Source organism: Pygocentrus nattereri, chromosome 21 (genome assembly GCF_015220715.1).
Source record: "Pygocentrus nattereri isolate fPygNat1 chromosome 21, fPygNat1.pri, whole genome shotgun sequence".
NCBI classification, from domain to species: Eukaryota; Metazoa; Chordata; class Actinopteri; order Characiformes; family Serrasalmidae; genus Pygocentrus; species Pygocentrus nattereri.
This window is the reverse complement of record NC_051231.1, coordinates 12,545,402-12,564,743: the sequence shown is the minus strand read 5'-3', so window position 1 is coordinate 12,564,743 and position 19,342 is coordinate 12,545,402.

Here is a 19,342-nt window from a genome sequence, read left to right as displayed (position 1 = left end):
AAGCTGTTTAAGCCCAGATCATGCTCTCAGAAAAAGAAATTTAAGAGCTATTGAATAATCTAGTGGTCATCTGAGATGATGTTTCTGTCTATGAGAACTATCTACGTAACTATTTACGTAATAGGGCTCTATAAATATATATTAGTACATGGGTCTTATAACAGATCACTAGCCATGGAGATCAAATCAAACATCACCAAACAGGTCCTGAGAGAACAAAGCCATGAATACGCAGAGCACACAAGCAGGGGTATAAATACAAATGGAACAGACCAGGAACACCTGGGACTAATGAGAGGGTGGGGCTACAGACAACAGACAGGTGAGGCAAGTAACAAGAAGGCGGGACCAGGAATCAGACAAAGGGGAGAACAACAAAAGCACATGGCTGACATGAATAAAAACACATAGAACAAGAAAACAAAGCCAGAGAAGAAGGACAAGGGCAGGACAAGACAGAATGTTACAATGTGAATGAGAATGCACGTCTGCACTGAAATAAAAGGCGCTTTGAATATACACAAACCCAGTTATAAAAAATTTAGCACAAATCCTTTTCAGTGGAAAACATTGTAAATACCAAATATTAAATGCTTCAGCGAATTAACTTGTTTTTTGTATTTATACACATACTAAATTTGATGCCTGTGTCAGTACGAGTGGATCAGACACAGCAGTGCAGCTGGAGTTCTGTCCACTCACTGTCCACTCTATTAGACACTCCTACTTCGTTGGTCCACCTTGTAGATGTAAAGTCAGAGACGATAGCTCATCCACTGCTGCACAGTTTGTGTTGGTCATCCTCTAGTCCTTCATCAGTGGTCACAGGAGGCTGCCCACAGGACGCTGTTGGCTGGTTGTCTTTGGTTCTCAGTCCAGCAGTGACACTGATGTGTTTAAAAACTCCAGCAGCACTGCTGTGTCTGATCCACTTGCACCAGCGCAACACACACTAACACACCACCACCATGTCAGTGTAATGGCAGTGCTGAGAATGATCCACCACCACCAATGTGAGGGTCCTGACCATTAAAGAACAGGGTGACAAAGTATGCAGAGAAACAGATGGACTACATTCTGTAACTGTAGAACTACAGAGTGCTCCTATATGTTCAGTGCAGCTGATAAAATGGACAATAAGTGTAGAAACAAGGAGGTGTTTTTATTTTTATGTCTTAGTAGTTCAGCATTTAGTAGCATTGCAACTAGCATAATTTGCAACCAAATATAGAGACTAACTGTGATGAAAGAACATGAATAATCTGGCTCTGCCTCCGATACGCTTGCAGAGTAATCACATCCCACTAGCCGACAGTTGTGGAAGTGGCGAAGGCTGCTTGCTTTGTGCTGTGGCTAGCACATTTCACACAGGTTGTATTTATTGCTCATGATGCTGTCTGAGCCTCTACTATTTACTCATCCGAACGGAGCACAACATGGCAGAGAGTTGGAGGAAAGGTTCACCTCGTTACGTTGATCTGGATTACTGTATTTCCCAGCACTGTTTCTGTTTAGCTCGCTGACACAGGGAGTTAATGGGCTCTTCTCTTTAGCAGAGCGTGGCAGATAGATGCCGAAGGACATCACTCTTTCTGCTTGACGCCGTCTCAAACCAGGACAAATTAGCCCAGTCTAACAATGGAGGAGTGGGAGATTCCTAAATGGGTACAGATAGGCTTGGTGTCCAGAGTGGATATTGTGTAAATTAGCTGCTGATGACTTTGTCTTTGAGACTAAAGAGGGCTGCCACCTCTTCTGCAGTGAGGCAGATCAGAATGACAAATACTAATCTTTCTGGACTTGTTTACACTCACTTAGCTCACAACTAGGAAAAGAGGGATTAGACGAGCCTTGGGTTTATAGCGCATCCTGCAGCGAAATTCTCCTTTTTTGGTCTTCAAACGTCCTTAAAGGCATTGTTAGGCCAAAAATCAAACTCACCTTTTTCCCACTTACTCCAAATGCAGCTTAAAAGCCAAGGCATGTTAAGTGTCTTTAGTTTTGAATTGGAGCTATGATGCAAACGTTGCTAACACTGCAAGTAAATTATGAAGTATTTATGTGGGACAGTCACACTTGCTATATGCTGTTATTTTCAGGAGATATCTTGAATTTGGCTAATTTGTGATCAAAAATGTACCTAGCACCTGCAAAATTTACAGATCTTGAAAACAAGTGGCATCTCAGATAACATTTCAGTAATTGTTAGTCTGGAGTGTCTGAGCTGAAATTTTATGAGTAAAAATAAATGTGTGTCTCAGCACATAAACAGGCAGAGAGAGCACATGGTAAACATGCAGCATAATTTTGAATTGTTATTATGTGTGTGACATTCCAAGATTAGAAATGAGCAGATCAGAGGGACAGTGAAGGTGGAGCAGTTTGGAGATAAAGCCAGAGAGGCCAGGTTGAGATGGTTTGGACATGTGTTGAGGAGGAATAGTGGATATATTGGTCAAAGAATGTTGGAGATGGAGCTGCTGGGTAGAAGGAGAAGAGGTAGACCTCAGAGAAGGTTTATGGATGTAGTGAAGGTGGACATGGAGATGGATGGTGTAAAAGTAGAGGAGGCAGTGGATAGGGCAAGATGGAGGCAGATGAAAGGGAGCAGCCGAAAGAAGAAGAAGATTATGTGTGTGACGTTCCCCTCCGATGTAGCTGGGGTGGAGGGCAAATAACATGGCATGTGATGGGAGATGGAAGGGAAGAGCACAAGTGCACAGTAGTGGCATTTGCATTCAAGGCTTTACTTTGCTTTCCACGTGCAAAAGTGTATACAAGAACATTATTTACATGGACAGAAGGATGTTACAACAAGCTGAGCTGGAACTAGATACAGATTAAAAGAAAAGGAGTTAACTGTTAAGTATGCAAGAACATTGACTAATGGAACCCAACTAACCGCAAGGGTAGACGGTGCCAAAGAAATGAACCAAAGAAAGAAATCTAACCTGCCTAGCAGGTATGGGGGGGTACAGGAGAGAGGGAGCACTGGAGACTAGTATTACTGGCTACGTTTTCACAGCCAAAGTAACACAGTTAGCAACCACAAGTCTCAGGCATGCTCCCCACACATGACTAGTCTCAGGTGAGTCCTTTTATCTGCCAAGGCCTGCCCCTCAGCAGAAAGCAGCCATCTGGATTGGTGGAGAGAAGAACACAGTGAAGCACTTGATGTCCACATTGGTCCATTGTGCACACACCTGCACCACGATCTGGTTGGATGAAAGAGGAGAGAGAGAAAAATAAAGAAAACATATGCAATGCAGGCACGTAACAACGTGTTTTAGCTGTTATTTTCTGATTATCAGCAGTAAACTCAGAGTCTGAGTCAATCAGAAACGTTTGACTGGTACTGTACCCAAAACTTCTCAACCCCCTCAAAATACGTCCAGGTATTAATTCAGACTGCATAGACAAGTTGATGTGGTTTGGAACAAAGTATGACTCACTATGAGCTATATAAAAAAACTTCTCAGTGTAGTTAAAAGGAGGGGCAGTCGTTTAGAAAAACTGGAAACACTTCTGTCCTGAGCCCAGTTTGATTTCTGAGGAAGACAACCAAAGACGGCCCTGTTGACAACACAGACGTACCTTAGCTTACACCAAGTTTACACCAAATTTGAGGATCACATTTTTCTGTGTAAATGAGCCTCAACAGTTTGAACATGAAAATTCACATGAAGAAATGCGTCAGTTGGATGCTGGGCCTACTGGTGACTCCCTGGACCACAAAACTTTCACATTTTCCATTCCACCTTAAATGGTGCAGCAGTTACATTGTGATGCATTACCCTGCATTCACACCGGCAGTGGTGCAATGCGACAAGGTGGCAACAGATCAGTAATTTTCAATGAGAGCCAGATTTCCAGCATCAGGAGGCAGTGCAAATGTTGGTTATGTGAAGTGGGCGGAGTCAGCGATACAACAGAGTTGAACAGAGTTAACTTTATGCAAACAACATGGAGATGACCAATTGGAATTGAGTACTGAGCAGCATATGAGCTTTATCTATTCCTACTAGAGATGGAATAATGGCAGCCGTGCTTTCGCCACAAATAGACAGTAATCACAAAGACCAAACACTGTTTTCCTTACAAATACAAGCGATTTCTCAATCTGAAACCATGGCAACCAACAGTCAGTTTGAGTTCACAAATGTCCATAGGTAATGAGGAATAGCAATTTGCATAACAAGAGGCAAAAATCACTCTGTAACGTGTAGAAAATGCTGATCAGGCCAGGCTAACCTTTTTCGGTGAGAGGAAAATTGTGATGTGGAGTGATGAGGCGGACGCACGTGCTGAGATAAGCGAGTTTTATTTTGGGCAAATCTAGGGTTGTGGTCGATACAGTCCAGGTTCAGGTAGCCAACACAAAGAGCAGGAGGGACAGACATGACAAGGAACACAGAAACCCTAATACCTAACAAAACACTTAGAAAAGAACAAGCAACACATCAAACACATCAAACATATCAAAGGCTAACAAGGGATCACAAGACACAGGTGGAAACACAGGTTGGAACAATCAGGGGTGGAGTCACTAAACAAGGAGGCTGGACTAAAAACCAAAATGAAGAAAACACGTGGACTAGACCAAAACACAACACAACACAAAATGGACAGGACTTGAAGGAGCCAATCATGACAAAAATATCTAATTGCCTTTAAGGTTTCAATATTGGGGCATGAAGGCAGTAATATGGTCAGATGAATTGCCTTAACCATATTTTACACAAGTGGGAGAGCGCATGTGCAGGGCACACAAAGAGAACAGTACAGGCCTGAATACTTGACCCCTACAGTGAGGGTGTCCAGTGGCTGTCCTATGCTGTCAGGAGCAATTAGCTTGCATGGATTGGGTCCACTTATCCCCTCAGAGGGAAAAGGGCTGAACGATTTGGGGAAAATATTGAATTAAGATTTTTCTCACCAGCATTGTGACTGTGATTTATGCCCAATCCCATTTCTTATTTTTACCCATAACCCTTATGTCACCTTGCCCCTTGGAACTGAGTAACACGGGATAGTGGCTACAATCTTCCTCTAAGAAATGGGACCCTCAAATAGAAAAGAGCACTACTTTATAAACAGGGTGCTCTGTAGATGACCCTGCCTCTCTGCAGTGATAGCACAGAAGGGTAAAGTTCAGCAACTTCAGGACACCCTACTCCTATGCCTGAACATGCAAAACGGAGGAGTAAAGGCTAAGTGGAGGGGTGACAAGTGACATGAGATTGGGCCTTAAATTGCAATTATTTTCTATAAATTAAGATCAGGGCATGCACTTAGGATCATGTCATGTATGCATCATGTAGGTGTTTGGTTACTTCTGATTGATCGAATTCATATAAGGATGTTGTTCCATCCCTCTTTCACAGTCCCACAGACTATGGAATGTTATGGAATGCATAAACATATGGAATGTTGATGATGGTAAAATAGTAAAAAATCTGAAAACATGTTTTCTTTAAGAACACTTGCCTCACAGCACCCTGCATGTACTTCTCCACATGCAGAAATTTTGAAAATTGTTTGAAGGACAATGTGCTATATGTGGTTCTATGTAGCACTAAGAAGGGTTCTTCTATTGTTACAAGCTTGACATCATAACTATAGCAGAACCCTTTTTGGTGCTAAGCATAACAGTTTTTAAAAAGGTTCTATTTAGAACCATAGATAACACATTCTGCATCAGTCTAAAAAACCATTTCACCATGTGTAGAGCCATAGACTCATGGTTCTAAATTATTATGGTTCTGAGTTATTCCCTTTGCTAAAGAACCACCTTTTTTAAGAATGCATTGATTAAATAGGGTTTTTGCAGTGAATCATCATTGATTTTGCAGTTTAGTCCAGGACTAGTCTTAAAATCTAACCAGCTTCTGTTCAAGAGAAATGTACAAGTCAGAATTGTTCAAAGTGGTGGTGATTAGAACTAGATGTCTGAAGAGTTTAATGCATCTAAAAACTTGCTTGTACATTTATGCACAAAAAATATAGAAAACTGAAATTCATCATTTCATGCTCTTATTTTAAACTCTATAAGATGAGATCTGTGTCCAACAAATTTTATTTAGCGAAAATGCCAAAAATACGGGGGGCCTGCTTCACTGTTAGCTCTTGTCCTTTTCCCTTTTGAGAGGCCTTCAAAGCCTCCAAAGCAGGACAGCTGGAGGGGGGTCTGGGTAGGAGGACCAGGCAGGGTTGTTTTTAATTCATCCTATTTAATTAACAGTCCAAGCAGCAGCTTCCAAACACTGAAGCATGAGTCACTGTTTTCTCTTATTTTCATTAAATACAGGAAAGGGAGGCTGCAGTGAGAAAGGCTGCGGTGAGACGAGGGGCCTCAGCGAGTAACCAAACAGAAACCAAGTAACCAGAATATGCCACAGAATTACACGAGATACTGTTCATTTCTTTATTAGGGGAAACTTGATGACGACCTGCTTTAGATACTTTGGTGATGCTCATGTTATCATTTACTCACATTCAGCTTTTCTCAAACACTAACTTCACAGACCCAGATTCTTCTAAACCCTCTATTGCATGATGTTGTCTCAGGGCAACAAACTCATTTTCCTCATTTTACAATGACGTGATACGTATTTACTGATCATGGAAGGGATCATGCTTAAGGAAAGAGTTTGAACAAACCAATAAAAAGTGTGTACTTGGGCAGATTAAAAACTTTTGGACATTTCAAAAACATTTTGTACATTTTTGAGGGGATGGTGCAGCTTTTGGATGACACACGTTACTGCACCAGACAAGTTCACACAGAAATAAATATTGCTTTTCATCAGTTCAAAAATACGATTCACACCTGTTAGAGTGAAAAAAGAATGTACTTTATATTCACTACCATATAAACATCCATCTATCCATCCATCCATCTATTTTCTAAGCCACTTCTCCGGCAGAGTCGCAGGGGGGTGCTGGAGCCTATCCCAGCAGTCTTCGGGCGGAAGGCAGGATACACCCTGGACAGGTCACCAGTCCATCGCAGGGCAGACAGACAGACACATACAGTCACTCACACACTCACACCCAGGGGCAATTTAGCATGTCTAATTGGCCTGACTGCATGTCTTTGGACTGTGGGAGGAAACCGGAGGAAACCCATGCAGACACGGGGAGAACATGCAAACTCCACACAGAGAGGACCCCGATCATCCGACCAGGGAATCAAACCTATGCCCTCCTTGCTGTGAGGCGAAAGCGCTACCCACCATGCCACCGTGCCGCCCACCATATAAACAGTTTATAGAAATTGTTGAAATATGTTTGTTGCCTAGAAGCAACATTGTGGCGTGGATTTAGTGATTGTGCTTAGTGTGAATTATGTTTTATTCAGAATAATTTTGAGGATTTTCTTTATATGTTTTATTGTCCTTCAGATTGATGCAGAATGTGCTCTGTGTGGTTCTGTAGAGACCCATTTTTAGATTTTAATGGTGAGACATCATTGATGTTACAGTTTAGTCCAACACTAGTTTCGTCCAAGGTTGGTCTTAAAGGGGAGTCCAATCAGTTTCTATTCTTCACAGTGGTTGTGATAGGAACCAGACATCTGAAGAGTTTAAGGCCTCTAAAAGTGAACACATCCTCCACAGAGAACACACTGCAGCACGTTTTAACAATCAAAAACAAGAAAAATCCAGTAAATGGTCCCTTTAATGATATGAGCATCTGCAGCTGAGCTATGGGGGGCTGTCAAAATGAAGTGACCGTTATTCTACTTCATTTATTTTACTTGTGTAGGATTTACAATGGCACCTGATCCTCAAGGAGCGTTTAAAAATGTATATCACTGTATAATTTTAGTCTCTAATCTCTCTACTAGCAGCGCTGCCTGACTAAAAACAAGCTGTAAGTTCAGCCAGCATGATACTGCCCACTCACAGGTGAATAACGTGCCTCTGAGGACCCATTTCTCATTTCTATGTGGGTCATCATTGAGTCTGGCTGAGCATGAGGACATGTAGAAGACTTCTTCTGATGATTTGTTTTGTTTGTTGTTGTTGTTTGGTGTTTACACAGAAAATAAAGCATTAAGATCGGCCTTTGAAACATACTGCGCCTAGCCGTAGCCTGAATTTTAATGTTAGTGAGAATTCAATGTGGGAACAAATCATTAAGTTGCAGGTAACAAGTAAGTCTCAAGTCTTTACACTGAAGTCCCAAGTCAAATCCCAAGTCAAGACATTTGAGTTTTGATTGAAGTTGGGACTCAAGGGACTTCAAGTCCTAAACAAGTCAGTCTCCATTCTTCAGCTAAGTTAAGGCCATAATTCTGAATAATGGTGACAGTACTATAACCTTCTAATGACAGCATGCTAGCAGTGTATATTATTCATTTATTTATTTATTTATTTTACCCTTCCAATTAAAATACCAAAAATCCATGGCACACAGATAACCATGACAGGCGTACTGTATACACAACGAGCAGTGCAACTACATATGAGGAGAATTTTAAAAATGCTACTGAACTTGAAGATAATTTTCGATGATTTTTGGGAAGAGTGGGTGCATAGGATTAAAATAAAAACTAAAAATTATTCACTACCTCCTTATTTGAATTTTCCATTCCACCTTAAATGGTGCAGCAGTTATGTTCCAGCACCTCAGTGCTGTACCATTTAAGGAGGACCAGCAAATTCCAATATGAAGTTGTGAATAAAAAAGTTAATTTCAGCTTTGTGGTGAATGTTGAGCTTGTTTTATCTGCTGAAGCTGATGAAAGTGGTTGAACAGGGAGAGCTGTTTTTCTTTTGTTTTGCTGCCATGAGGAAAATGGTCAGTTTACCTGGTGAGTTGCTCCAGTAAGACTGGAGTTTAAGCACTGCGTGAGGGTTTTGGATGCTGTTGATGCTTCGCTTATTTCCAGCTTATGGAGGTGAGCTTGAACTCTTCTCTCGTCTTCGGAATAAAATAAGCCGAGCATAAACACAGTTACAAACATCTGACGACACTGCTGTTTATCAGATTTATGGCAGGAAATAAATTAATTCACATGAACAGTAATTGACAATGTTCTTCCACTTCGAGTCTCGAGTCTTTCACGAGTTGTGAAGCTCAACTCCGAGTCAGAGTTCGAGTCATTGAAGTCAGAGTCGAATCCCAAGTCTCTTGATTTTCTAGAGTCGAGTCTCAAGTCATCAAATTTGTGACTCGAGTCGACACCTCTGACACTGTTTCAAAATAGATATTATGCAGTGAGGTTTAAAATGTTTATGGAATTTGCAGACGCTCTTCTCCAGAGCAACTTACCGCTTGATCATTTTACACAGGTAGGCCAAGGCGGTGTTAAGAGTCTGGCCCAAGGACTCTTATTGGTGTAGTGTGTTTTACCCAGGTGGGGATTGAACCCCAGTCTACAGCGTAGAAGGCAGAGGTGTTACCCACTACACTAACCAACCACGTTGAAAGATGCATTAATAGCCAGGAAAGACCAAATCCTGGCATAATTTAATATGAATATTTCTCACTCATAGCTCATTGTGTGGAAAATGCTGACTTTAAAGTCAATCTATACCACTGTAACAACTTTAAAGATGGGTGGAGGGAGGATGCTGGGGGCAGGTGTGGAGACAGAGAGCTGTTTTTGTTATTTATACACAATACAAAAACCACTTGGCTTTTCAGCCCACAGACACATTAAGACAAGACTCTCGCTGGGACTTTTCAGTCCTTTCTTTCTGTTCAGCTCAGCTTAGATCTCCTTGGCTTGGCTTTCACACCTTCACAGGTCTCCTGCTCTCTCTGGGCTCTGCCACCTACTGAAGGATGAGATGACTATAAGTAGGCTGGCAGAAACAAGGGACAGGTGAATATCAGCTACTTAGCCCACTGGTTCAGCCCGACTGGCTTCTCCATCCTGCAAGCGATGCTCGGCCACGCCCCCTTCTCCACAACCACATTTGTGATGTGAGTAGAAGCTGAGATGTTTTATTGTAATTTGAATAGAGGGAAAAAAGTGCTGTTGTGTGTCTTATTTGTCATTTCTTGACATTGAAACAAACAGAAAGTCAGGTAGTGCATTCTTAACCTTTTAATGTGCTAACTTTTTACAGGGACCTTTCAGAAGTTGGCATCTGGTTCACCACCACTGTGAACAATTCTGACTCGGTAAGTTCCTCTAGAATGCAGCGTTTCACACCAAACCATTCTGAATGACTTTAGAATTTAACCCTTCAACGTATTAACTAGGTGGTTGCTATGGTATTGCTAAGTAGTTGCCAGTTGGTTGCTATGGTGTTGCTAAGTGGTTGTCACATTGTTGCTATGGTATCACATGTGGTTGCTATGGTGTTTGTGCACTGCCACCTTAAATTTCCTGCTACCTTAATTTCACTACTACCTTAAAGCATTGCTGCCTTATATCTACTTCCGCCTTAAATCTTCTACCACCTTAAATCTGCTGCCTGAAATCTGCTAGCTTAAATCCAGTGTCAACTTAAATATACTTCTACCTAAAATCTCCTGCTACCTTTGAAATGTGTGTGCCTTTTTGTGGTTTTTGTGTGTTTGATGTGTTATTTGTAAAGTTTATAAACAAGCTTTCAGTTAGCTTGACATAGCCAGTTAATAACACTTCAGAAGTTAAAGTAGTTGCAGAAAACCATTGATTGTTTTTTTTAACATAGTTTATATAGTGATTTCATATAGTTGCCATAGTGTTGGTTCAAGGTTGGAATGGAATTCTATCTTTTTGTATGTGCATTGCTTAGTGGCTTTGAGGTGGTTGCTAAGGTGTTGCTAGGCTATTGCTATGGTATTCCTGGTGGTTACTAAAATGTTGCTAGGCTGTTGCTATGGTGTCCCAAGTGGATTCTAAGGTGTTGCTATGGAGTTGCTGTGGTATCTAAGGGTGTCATCTTAGTAGCTAAGCTATCCCAGGTGGTTCTTAGGGTATGGCTATATGGTTGGTATGGGATCCAGTATGGAGAGAGAGCATGTAAGCATATGTATGTGTGTATGTGATAGAAAGTTTCTGTTTATACTGTTGAAGGGGTGTTGAGTTCATTACTGTGTAATAACTGTGTTATTATTGTATCTAACGTTGTATTGAAGTTCATGTGTATATGTAGTTTGTAAGTACTGAGTAACTGCTGTGTAATTACTGTGCATTAGAGTCGAAGTCTGAATGTAATATCTATGAGCGTCAGTGGCACCTAGATTAGAATGTTTTGAACATTACACCATTTATTTAATGAAAAGTGCTCTTCACAACTGTGCAAAGTTTGGTGGTTCTAGTTCAACTTTTTGTGTAGAAAATAATAACAATAAGAAGAAGAAGCAGATGAAAAATAATACAAAGTACAATACATTGGCTTTATCAAGACATCTTAATTACAACGTACTTAAATTCTAAAGGGTTTGTTTTAGAAGATATCACTACAAAGTTGGGACAGATCAGCAGCTCTCAAAATGCTGCCGTACCTTATCTCATGGTACTCTTATACCATCTCACTCTGCTGGACAGAGCTGGACTCTTAGTTTTGTTCATAGTAGATATCCAATCAGCTGACAACTTGTTCTCCTCTAATCTTTGTAAGATCTTTCCAAGAAAACCAACTGACCATCTGAGACTTCTCAGAGCTCAACAGTTGATTGGTTGAGAATCCTCGGCAGAAATAAGAGCTGTGCTTTACACTGAGAGCGTTATTCTTTCCTTTTCCTTCTACACTTGACAGAAACTAAATCAATTCTGTTCACCTCACAGCTGTCTGAGGTCAAAGCTGTGGTGGTATGATATTTTAGAGAGGACAGTGACTTTATAAGATTCATTTTGCTCTATTTTGCGCATCGTGAATTACACTATTGTATTTATATTTCATTTGCATTCTGTGTTGACAGGTTTGAGCTTTTGATGTCAAAACATTACAAAAAGAAGCATGTAAAAAACAGTAAATCACATTATATTGAAATTTCTAAACATGTCAGATTGAATTATTTTGTTGGTTTTGGATCATTTTATGTAGTTTTAGCATTGTATTGTCAGCATATTAGCTTGTACCCTACATTGGCAGACTATAAAACATAGTTCTGTTTCAAATATTGTAATTTTGTAAATTGTTAAACTGAAAATGGAAACATTAACTAATAAAAATGAACTAGAAACATGCATTTCCTGAAGGTAATGCAGAATGGTTGTGCAGTTTAAATGGTTGCTATTATGTTGCTAAGTGGATGCTAGGTTGTTGCTATGGTATCACAGTTGGTTGCTTTATGGTTGCTACGGTCCAATTTCCTGTTAACTTCAATGCTACCTTAAATCATTGTTATCTTAAATTCACAACCACCTTAAGTCAACTACCACCCTAAATCTCCTGTCACCTTAAAAATACTGCTACCTAAAATCCCCTGCTACTTTAAAGTGTGTGTGTATGTGTGTGTATTTGTATCATAATGACACAAGAAAGTTGCCAAAACTTTTGCACTTGAATGGTAAGAAATTCAGCAAAATTCCATTGCTACACAGAAACCGAGCATCCAATCAAAAAGCTGTATGCAAGCCCGAATCACACAATCAGAATGGGCAACCTGGAATCTGAACAGTGTTGATATCTTGAAAACTGCGTAATGAGTTATGTGGTAAAAATCTGGCAGAAATATAAGAATAAGAAAAGAAAAGAAGAATAATGTAAAATGAAGTGCAACCATAATAATGTTAATGGCACATTTTTGATGTTTTGAATTGAGACTTTACCATATCCTGTACAGTCCTGCTGCATCTCCACAATACTGTGTGAATTAGTTAATTTCATTTGTCTGTCCATCGCTGCTGTGTATGTTGAGCACGAGTAGCAGTGTAGTGGTCGCTGCTCTCAGGGCAGTAATAAGAATAAGTCCTTTGGAGTGTTTTTCCGGCTGTCTGAGGGAGACAGTTTCTGACAGATGAGGGCAGACAGGCATGACATCACAGCCTCGCCTGTGGGCTGCCACCTCGCATGTCTGGTGCTCTGGCTCACGGTCCGTCCCATCAGATGGGCTATCACCTGAGACTGGCACACTAGCTCTGGGCGCCGACTCGCTGATTGGCAGTGCTAATTAGAGTGTTGTGCCAGTCCCCCTAGCTCTGAACGTTAGCGCTGTGCCCACTGTCCTGATGTGACATGCTTTGGCTTACAGCCTGACTAATGTGTGCTAACATTGATCTGGTCACTGTTTGTCTGCTAATTCATGAGAATGTGAGGCATTTTTGGTCAGCTAGATCTGTTGGAGGCTTGGTGCCCAGTAACTCCAGTTTGTAGAGTATATTGGAATTTACTGTGTAAAAAAGACCACCTTTCATTCATTTCATTTCATTTACAGGGAAAACAGGCTTTACGTTATTATATACGTTCAAAAACAAATTAAAAGCTCCAGAGAAAATGGGATTCCTAACAGCCACCTGGAAGACCTGGTGCACACCAAAACTGCCCCCCCCATCAGATAAACAGCACTTATAGCGTTCATCTTTGAGAGGGAGGAGAAAATCAAGCTGCTTCACATCTGAAAACATCCACAGGTGTTTCTGTCCATCCTTCCACTGTGAGACGTATTTATTGTATTTGTATTTATATTTCTTTTACATTCTGTGTTGACAGGTTTGAGCTTTTGATGTCAAAACATTACAAAAAGAAGCATGTAAAATACAGTGTATCACATTATATTGAAATTTTTAAACATGTCAGATTGAATTATTTTGTTGGTTTTTTAATCATTGAATCGACAGATAAACAGTAATTATAGCTTTCATCTTTGAGAGAGAAGAGAAAATCAAGCTGCTGCAGATCTTAAAATATCCACAGGTGTTTCTGTCCATCCTTCCACTGTGAGACAACACCTCAGAGCTATGGGTCTGAAAGGATGTGTAGCTGTCAAGAAGCCTCACTGAGAATAGCAGACAGACTCTTCAAACAAAGAAGCTGAACAATGGACTGACCACCCCAGAGTCCAGACCTCAATATCACTGAATGTGTTTGATTACTTCAGAAAATGATCAAGCACAGTCAGGAGGGTTAGCCTAAAAATCTATTCCAATACAATCTTTAAATTGATAGCTCCTCAGTAAAGAACATGGTTCTGTATAGAACCATGAACATTCAGTTTTTTAAAAAATGGTTATGTGTAGCACCAAAAAAGGTTCTTCAATTGTAACAAAGTACAGCACATTCTCCATCAATCTGAACATTTTACCATGCAAAGAACCCTTTAATCCTGCAAATGATTCTTTGAGTGTTCTTGGTTCTATGTAGAACCATATCTCCCCTTGCCCTGATGTCTATGCCTTTACATCCCCCCATGACAAGCAGTATGCTGATGTCTCGATAATTAACTAGTTAAATTTCCAGTTCCACCTGACACCTCAGGCATTAAAACTGCTGCTCCATTTAAGGTGGAACGGGAAATTTTGAACAAGAAGCTGGTTAATAGCTGACTTCAGTGTCATGGCAGCAACAAATTGATGGTGAGTGATAATAAATAACCAGCCCCCCCCTTCCCTTTGTCGATTTCATGATGCAAAGGTTGGTTCAGTCATGTAAAAGGTTCTCAGAGGGTTCATGGTTCTATTCAGAACCATTGTCTTTACCAAAGAACCCTTGAAGAACCATCAAGTGTGTTGTTAGTATGAAAGTCTGTTCAGAGGCGGCTGGTGTGCACAATGCTCAGACCATGTGCTGGTTGATGAAGCCACCAGCCACACTGGAGACAAGATGGTGAATAATATTAGTGCCTAACTGATACGACCTTGAGATATGAATAGTGTTTATAGTGATGAGTAAAGGAGAAGAATTTACCGTGAGGGTGGGAGAAGATCTTTTCTCATGCATATGGCCCATGCCCATATGGTAAATGTAAAGCCAGAACCACAGCTGCCTTTGCCTTTCATCAGGTGCAGTCCTTTTCTTGCCTTCTTCCACAGACTCAAAGACACAGATTGGCAGAACAGGCGAGCAGTTAGTGGAATGTCTGTGGAGTGAGTAATCCATCTGGATGGAGAGGCAGATGAGCTGGTCCAAAGGCAGAGAATCAACATGACAGGCCGACTGAATACGCATCTCCCCACATAACCCCCGGCAGTTAAGTGGAGAGGGCTAGTTTGTTCCAACAGCTATTAGCAGCTAGTGTACTGAAATAGTGTATGGAATGAAGACCCCATTGCTTTGCTATGAAAGTGAATGAAAAAGGCTGTTTGTCCTCAATTATATCATCTTAATTTTATTATGAGTGATACAGAATAATGGGCTGAGGAGACATATAGAATACCAATGAAAGGCTACAGCAACTGGACTGAGGGCTACATTATTCAGTGGTGGACAGATTTTAGACATGGTAACAGTCTGTTTTCACATAAGAGTTAATGAACAGACTCCATAAAAGAAAACGAACTTGGCCGAAATTAACATAGTCTTAGGATGGCTTCACATGGTGAAACTTTTTATGCAATTGGTTGCATGCTTTGAATTGCATGCAACTTGAAGATTCCATGAATCAGTTCTAGAACAAAGTTGCATGCAACACATTCACTTACTCCACCAGTTAGCTAAATTAGCAATTTATTAAAAATAATGTGCCGTTCTCACTATGTAAAGTCTTCTGCGGTGCATCATTTATATTTTTGTGTTTGGAAGATTTTTGTCATTTTTTTTCCTGCTGTTATTGCTATTCTTTAAAGATCTCATTTTCAATCATCATCTGCTATCTTAGCTTCTTGTCCATTAATCCAGTGAAATGAGTCATTTCAAATGTTGTTTGCATTTTGGCTGATTTAGAAAGCTGAAATGCTTGCAAACTGAGTTTCAGTTGAGTTGCAGGTAGAGTTGTATTTAAGTATCAGCATGTAAAACCTTCTCATTCAAATCCTTGGTGTCCCTAGTATAATACAAGCATAATATTCACATTAGAATCCTGTTAAAAAATACAAATGGCTTTTTCCTGAATTATTGGCCAGTACATTTTCTCTGACCATCTTTGATGTAATGTCAACACCTAAATGGTGGACATTGGCAACCTGGTTAACTTTTCACTGTTTTATGTCTGTGCAATTAGATTCTCTGAATCTGGTCTTATTTTGGAGATGGCAGTCTAGAGAAATTAGCGTCCAGCCATGTGAACACATTTTTAGACCACAGTGTTAATATGAGATATATATCAGAATGTAATTTTCTAAGCTACCCAAAGAGTTATGTGTCATTCAAATTACAGACACCAACACAGAACACTCTGTATTATTCCGAGCTAGTACCTCCAGTAGCTACGACTGTTTCACTGAGTGACTGTGAAAGAAAGAGCAGGGATGTCTGCCTTGTTTATGAATCACCAGGCATGCACAGTGCATTTATTCCATGGCTACATGGATGTCTGACTGACCAAGATGTCATGCTGTGATGTAGTGAGACTCAATTCCTTGCTTTGGGAATACAGCAAACAATATCACCCTGGACTTGTCTACTAACCACACATGGAACAGCTGAGATGTAGATCTGAGCTGGAGGGCACAACTCCATTGTATAGCAAGCAAACTCCCTTGTATAGGCAGTGCTTTTACCAGTTTGGTACTTGTGAGCTTCAGGACAAAACATTACATATGCAGTATGAACACACAGCCCTGTCCTGAGACATTTTACCGCTTTGGGCAAAATACAGTCGCACCTACTGACATTGCTTGGTTACAATACATCCCTCCAGAACAAAAAGTACATACATGCTGCGTAACTACATATGGATAAAAATGACAATTAAAGAAGTCCAGGTTTACATCTCTAAGAGGTGGATTGAGTAACATTTTTGCAAATTCTGTTTCCATGTGAAATGGAAATTTAAACTTGGTGCATATATCTGAATAATTCAGTGGTTGAGATGCAAACTAAGTAATTCCGAGTGGTTTGGTGTGAAATGGTTTATTTACAGTGGTGGTGATAAGAACCAGGGGTCACCATGACTACAATACAAATATACACATTTTATTTACTATCCAAAACCACCAGTGAATCTACACATGTCTTCTGAGCTTTTATATATACAGTATTGTTGATGGTATAATTGTGGAAAATGTAACAAAAGGATTTTTTATTTCTATTCTATGTCATAGTTTATGTCAAAACTACTTTATCACACTTCATATTGAAGTTTAGGGACTCTTTTTTTTCTTTCAGTTGGTTGTTTAGATAACTGCATATGCAACAATTATTATGCAATATTAAGGGTAAACTGGGACCCTTGTGTACTTTGGAGATGGTTTAAAGTGTATATCACGCGTGTCCTGTGGAAAAGTAATGTTGTGTGAATTTGACATTTAACATTTTAACATTTAACATTTTAACATTTAACATTTTCAATGTTATAATTGCATTTCAGTGAGGCAAATCACTTTAAAGTAATAAAGGAAAGCATTATAACTGTGTCTTCATTACATTTCAAGACAGGTTTTATTCAATTCTGACACCAATTCAGCATTTTGCTTAAAATTCAAATCCTCATGTTTTGTTCCTCAGTAAAGAGGTCAAGTGATATTATAATAGAGGTTTTGTTTTTCAATTTAGCATCTATTTTGCATGTCACTATGGAAAAGAAATGTTGTGTAATGCATTTTACATTTTTCCACTGTAATGACTGCATTTCAAATTGTCCATTTTTTGCTTTTCACATCATACGAAAGACAAATCTGTGTCACAGATGAAGAAAAACATCAGCCTGTTCTACCTGCAGTGTGAACCCAGGCATAGAAATCAAAATCTCTTTATTTATAATGCATGAAAACAGCTCTATAGAGGAAGAGCAAAGTCTTAAAGTCTGTGTGTAGCAGTGGAGTTGGAATGTGGATGGACATACGGGCGGGGGGACGAGTGGGAGTGGGGGCAATGGAGAACCCATCACTCACTTTCACATGAGATAGGACAGGCAGAGGCTGTGCTCTGCTCCCGGCATCGTCTCTCCTGTCCTCAGAGAGATGAGACGCTTCCTGCTGGAAGTCACGGTCGCTGCCTAACACAGACAGCCGGCTTGTCTTAATCTATCAAAAGAAAATAGGTTTGGGCGAGAATTCAGGTTTTGCAGCCATGCGAGAACACAGGTCTCAGGTTCGGCTGTTGAGCAGGCTGCTTTGCAAACCAATAGTGTGTCTCCAGCTCTGATCCGTTCTGGAAGCCTTGTCCCCACCAAAGCCCATTGTGTTTTCCTGGTGGACAGGAACACATAGTGAACATTACAATGGGCGAAGATGCCAGCTTTTCCTTTTCCTTACCCTTAGAAGGGGGGCATGCATATCATTACATTTGACATTGGAGCATCAAATGAAATCAACCCTTTCTGAAGTGTGACTCACATTAAGAAATCTTCTCAACACTTCTAGTTCTCAACATTTATAAGTTAAGAAAGCACTTTTGTTTAAATATCTACATATCTAGGGAGCCCCACTGTATAAATAAGAATAATGCATGGCCATGGCTTTGTGAGGCATGGGAACAAAATAATTAAGTCATGGCCATGATTTAGTAGGGCTTGGGAACAAGATAACTAAGCCTTGATTACAGCTTTAGAAGGCATGATCATGTTCCCATAACTTACTACGTTATGGCCACTCATTATTTTTACTTATACAGGATGTCACCAGCAGATCTCTGCATGATAGATAATAAACCTCTATTTTGTGTTTTGCTCAGGGAATACAGCCCTTCATCACCGAGAATGTGGAGATAGACGTAACCCATCAAATGTTAACTAAGATGGTCATCTCTGCTTCTTTCTTAATTACAGTCATTTAATGTTGTTTTGATTAGAATATGTTAATATATGGGCAACACGGTGGTGGATAGCACTGTCATCTCACAGGAAGAAGGGCTTACGTTACATTGCCTGGCCAGGCGACCAGGGTCCTTTTTGTGTGGAGTTTGCATGTTCTCCCAGTGTCTGTGTGGGTTTGCTCTGGGTACTCTGGTTTCCTCCCACAGTACAAAGACATAGTCAGGCCAATTGAACACGCTTGCAGGAATGATTCTGAGTGTGAATGTATGTCTGTCTGCCCTGCGAAGGACTGTTGATACGCGCACACACACACACACAAACACACACACACACACACACACATACATATATATATATGTATATATATATATATATATATATATATATATAGAGAGAGAGAGAGAGACAGAGAGAGAGAGAGAGAGAGAGAGAGCTATAGAGTGGCTGTCAAGAAGCCTTATTGAGAAAACAAATCAAACAAAGATGAACAATGGACTGTCCACCCTTCAGTCCAAACTTCAACATCACTGAATGTGTTTGATTACTTCAGAAAATGATCAACCAACTTCTAAGGCTGAGCTTTAGAGATGTGTCTGCAGAT